This window comes from Vigna angularis, chromosome 4 (genome assembly GCF_016808095.1).
Source record: "Vigna angularis cultivar LongXiaoDou No.4 chromosome 4, ASM1680809v1, whole genome shotgun sequence".
NCBI lineage: Eukaryota > Viridiplantae > Streptophyta > Magnoliopsida > Fabales > Fabaceae > Vigna > Vigna angularis.
Genome location: NC_068973.1, coordinates 23406177 through 23411742, shown reverse-complemented (window position 1 = coordinate 23411742; position 5566 = coordinate 23406177).

Sequence of the window (5566 nt, the reverse complement as noted above, 5' to 3'; positions counted from 1 at the left end):
CAGATCTAGACTTCCCCGTACGTTTTCGTATCGACAAAACCAATAATCATGCATTGAATGAGTTAAACAAAGCAAGCTTTGAGCAAAGAGGAAAAACCCTAACTAATGATGAAAGAAAGCATAAGTCTTAGATTAAGATGCAAGCACAAATTCCATATATGAGAGTTTCAAAAGATTACATTGATTCCCCAATAAGCATACAAGGTTTAGTTCACCATATTCATGGTGAACCTAGATGAACAATAATGAAAGAATGAAAGATAAAACCCTAGAAAGGTGAAGAGGTAGCCTGAGCATCCAAGATCCTCCTTTAAAGGGGTGGAAGAGAGAGTGTTTGCTTCGTTCCAGCCAAAGATACTAACCCTAGGAAACCCTAAAGCTTATATATTATTCGTAAATTACATAAAATTAGGCCCAAGCCCAAAAATAGTGCCGCTCGGCGGTAAGTGCGTCAGCTCGGTTCTTCCCCTCAGCGGCCATTTTGCCCCTCAACGGTCCTCCCGTGAGCTCCTGAGTGCCGCTCAGCGGTAAACTGCCGCTGAGCGGTACTTGCGGCTTCTCCTTTTTGCACTTTTTGGTGTCTTTTCTGATTTCATCTCTCTCCTTCTTCACTTCTTTCACTAAATTCACCCTAAAACCTGCACAAAAACACTGAAATCAAGCATAAACCTGTCCAGCTCTCTTATTTCTGAAAATATAAATAAAAGCATGATTTCAAGCTAGTTTCTAAGGATAAAGGTTGCTTTTAGTATCAATTTTAAGCATGAAAATAACAGTTTTTCAACTGTTATCACAACCCTAAACTTAGAACTTTGCTTGTCCTCAAGCAAACAAGATTTAACTTAATCTTCAACCAATTCATATGATGATTCACTCATTCAAAAATCTCTTTTTCAAGATAAGTAAAAACTTCAATCAACCTTATGACCAAGAGTTCAATCAAGATGTGCACATGCTTTAGTGTTCACAAAATCATTTAAATTCCAACAAATGCTATTTTTCATGAATGATCAATCAATTAAGCATGGATGTTCATGTGCTTATGGAATATTTCCTCACTAGGTAAAGTGTTTCACTCACACACAAGTGTATAAGAGGTAATCACTCATTCACTCTACTATCACAATGTCACCTGAATCAACTTTACCTTTCATTTTACCACAATAAAAAACATTCACAAGCATGCATCATCACAAGGACTTTTCAATGGCTTATAATGTGGCTGGGCTAACAAGAAAATTGGTTTTTCTGGATCACAAAATCCTTGAGTTAAGAGAATCATAACAACACAATTGTTCTTATTCTTCCCAACTTGCCTTTGCATTTGCATTGAGCTTTGCTTCTTTTTCTTTTCTTTTCTTTTTCTTTTTCTTTGCATATTCTTATTTTTTAGCTCTTAGCTCAATGCTTTTCCTTTTTCATGTTTTCCCAACAACCCCAAACTTGAACATTTAACAATACCACACAAGATCTTCTACTTAACTCAAGGTAAAGCTTTTCAACAAGGGTTTTCAATTTATGTTCAAGGCTAAGTGTTCAAAGGATAGAACATGAAGTGTTCTCTTTTAATGGGCTAACTTTATGAATTTGGCCAATAAAAAGGGTTCCAACAAATGGCCTTGATCATATGATGCAAAACAAGCAATTGATTCAATCATAGAAAACCTGGCCAAAGTCATTCATGCTTTCAAAGCAATAGCATTCAATCAATAACAACTCTGGAGCTCAAAACCTCACATATAAGCTCATTCACATTTGACATACACATCCTGCTTAATATCACAATCACAAGCATAATACTTTGCATTTGTTCACAGAGCTTGTGAACCACCTGTTTAAGCATGTAATGTACACATCTATCTCACATCAATCAGTTAATAATCATCATCAAGCATTACTTATCACACAATCACAGTCAATAGCAAACCATCATAACAAACCAGGTTTCCAATAGAGTACATCAAACCCTATTCTAAAAACAAAAACAAATAAGTTCAGAAAACTTAAACCAATAAAAGCATAAGTTCATGATAGCATTCCTCAGTAAATGCTATCTCAACTCCTCATCAATCTGAGTTGTCCTCTGTATCTTCCTCTTCTTCCTCATCTTCAGCATCTTCAAATGCATCATCATCATCAGCTTCATCTTCTTCCATCTCCCTAACTGAAGCTTCAGCTGCTTCAGCTTCTTCTCTTTGCACTGGCTCCTCTGGCCAAGCTACCACATTATGAAATTCATCCATAGTCCACTTGTGGGCTGGAGGTGTATCATACATCCCCACAATCATCTCAACAGTAGCCACCTGCCCTCGGTGAATGAACTGCAACTGAGCACCTATAAGAGACATGTACATGTCCCTCATCTGGAATGGTTCTGCTTCATGTGTCTCAACAGATGTCTGGCTCTGTGCTGGCCCTCTCTCTCTACGAGCACGGCGTGGTGGAACTGGCTGGGCTGCTTCCTCACCTCCACAGTACTGTCTGTAATAGGCCTCATCAATAGCTTTTCTTAGCCTCTCAAATGATGGAGCAGAAGTGTCCACCCCAGCTATCTTGCAAAGGTGAGTGATCAAGGAGGGATGTCCCAGTGGTGCTTTGTTGTTTGAGGTATTTGCGCACACACTAATCTCATCAGCTATCACTTGCCCAATGTTAACATTTAAATTTCTGATAGCACAGTAGATGAATAGTGCCCTGCTGAGAGTAATATCTGACACATGTGAACATGGCTGAATGTTGGCATGAGAGAATGCCATCCAGTACTTTGCAAGAGGATTCAGATCAGTCCTCCTAATGTTAACCACTGAGCCAGATCTATTCCTTTGGAAGTGTCCTCCAGGTATACACAGTACTCTCTCTACATCCTCAAAATCAGCACCTTCCTCCATGCAAAGAGCAAACTGGCACTGCTCACCAGCCCACACAGTGTCCAGGAAGTTATTGATAGAATCAGGATCATACCTGATAGCATGGCCTCTAACATAGCCCAGATAATTTTCAGCTGGATAGTCATCAATCTTCTTTGCATTGGTGTAGAACTGTTTTACCACAGCTATGTTGGCAGGTGCAGGATATGTGGCTAGCTTTCCCCAGTCATTCCCTAACACTTGCTCTCCAAATTGAGGAGCAAAGTTAGGTATCATTCCAACTTTTCTTTCCATCAGAAGTCTCCTGTCCTGAACCACCCTAAAGTGCTTCTCATGTTTCCTAGAGAGGAACCTGCTAGAGTGGGGTTGCTCTGGTTCCTTTTCCTTTCTCTTGGTTGCCATGGTTTTCAATCTCTTTCCTGAAGAGGATGTCATTCCTGCATTCAAACACAAATACACAACCACAAAACATGATGTTAATTATTAGTAAAACACAGAACACAACTCCTTTCGAAGCTAAACCACCGTTGAGGGCCAGAATTTCCCCTCAGCGCCACCAATGCCACATTCCAGATCAGAAAAACCAAGTCTGGCAGAGTGCCGCTCAACGGCAGTTTACCCCTGAGCGGTAACTCTGCAGAATTTTGAAAAATCCATTTTCAAGCTGTCCTAACTCCACCCAAATGCAATTTTCAGTTTTCCAGTTCAAGATCATGCAATTTAATCGGTTCAAACATCAATTATATCATCAATTCATGCATAGAAATCAAAACCCCTAAATATTCATGCTTTGACAATCACATTCAATTCAAGAACTATAGAATGAACAAAATGCTTTTTACTTACTTGGGTGGAGATACTAGATGCAATGAGAATGCTTCCAAACTAGAATGCTCTCTTCCAACCCCAAACTTTGATGGTGCACTAGTGAAAAAGTGAGTGGAAGAGAAATTTTCTTAAGAGGGAAGAGTGAAAAGAGGTGGAAAACCTTGGAGAAGGTATGTGGGAGTGCTTGTGCAGAGAAGAGCTTGGAAAGAAAACCTAAAACGCAGCTTAGGGTATAAAAATACCCTAATGGGCTCGGGTCCCGCTGAGGGGAAACTAAAGCCCATCTGCGAGAGTACCGCTCAGCGGTAAGGTGCTGCTCAGCGGCACTTTCGTGAAGTGCTCTTCTCCTTCTTTTCTTAACCTACGTGCCTCCTAGAGATGCCCCTTACTGGTTCCATGTAATTCAATGTTCAGAAAACTTATGCAAAACCCTATTATGCAGCTAAAATGAAACAAACAGAAATATTCAATCAACTGGGTTGCCTCTCAGGTAGCGCTTGTTTAACGTCACGAGCCTGACCCAAAATCCACCAACACCCATCGGTAGGTGTTACAAACTTTATTATCCTTTAGTAGATACTTAACCACCTAGCATCCTTCAGTAGATGCTATTTCCAACAAAATAGTTACAAAAATAATGTCCACAAATTAAAAATTACCAAACCAAAATAAAATCAAAAGTTCTTAAAACAACTGGGTTGCCTCCCAGCAAGCGCTCTTTTAACGTCATTAGCTTGACCTAGTAAAGCTCAGGTTCCTTCTTCATAGTTGATGTTGTTATTCCACCAACTCCTCAGCTGTTTCCTGTGAACTGTTTTGATTCTTCTAAGATGTGAAGATTCTAACTCTATCATCTCCTTCTCTTTAAAGCCCTTCACAACCCACAACTTATTTTTGATTCTCACAGGTTCACCAAGTTGGGGTCTTCTTTTCTCCAGTCACCAGGAATTTCTCCTCCTCTTCCAATCTTTTCTCCTTTATGCACCTGAAACAACAAACAATGGTTACCTGTAACCTTGGGCTCTTCATCTTGATAGCTAGTCATGTGTGCATCTTGAAATGCAGCTTTATAACTAGCTTCTTCCTCCTGTGTTTGCCTCTCATCTTTAAAGACGTCTACAACCACTCTCTCCTCTCGGTCCTAGAGCACCACTATACCTTCATTTACATCAATAATAGCTTTGGCCGTTTTCATAAACGGTCTTCCAAGTATGATAGGTATCTTCTCTGTCTCCATCTTCATTACCACAAAGTCTGCCAAGAACTGGAGTTTACCCACACAAACTATAATATCCTCTGCAATCCCACATGGTTCCTTTGAAGATCCATCGGCCATTACTAGATTAACCTTTATAGGTTTCACATTAACATTGCCGATTTGCTCCAGTAAAGAGTAAGGTATCAAGTTAACACTTGAACCTAAATCAAGAAGAGCTTTCTTCACCTTTTTCTTCCCTATGGTACAAGGGATAGAAAAACTTCCTGGATCTGTCGCTTTAGGAGGGAATAACTCCTTTTTAACAGTTTTACATTTTTTTTGTATCATCATCTCTACGCCTTTTCTTTGTAGAGACGTCTTCCTCAGGCTTGGTGTAAACTGCTATTTTTTGTAGAATTCTCTATTTTCTCTTCTGTTTCTCCTTTGTCTAACTCAACTATCTCCTCATTTGTGCTCTCCACCACTCTACATTCTTCTTTGGGGTTAACCTCAGTATTAGCCCCAAAATTTCTATTAGGCTTTTCTTCCACTTGCTTTGTAATCTGACCCATCTGAATCTCCAAATTTTTGATAGCAGCTTCAGTGCTCTTTTGGGTAGACTCAATTTTCTGTATAAATTGAGTCACAGTTTCTTCCATCTTTGTAAACCTTT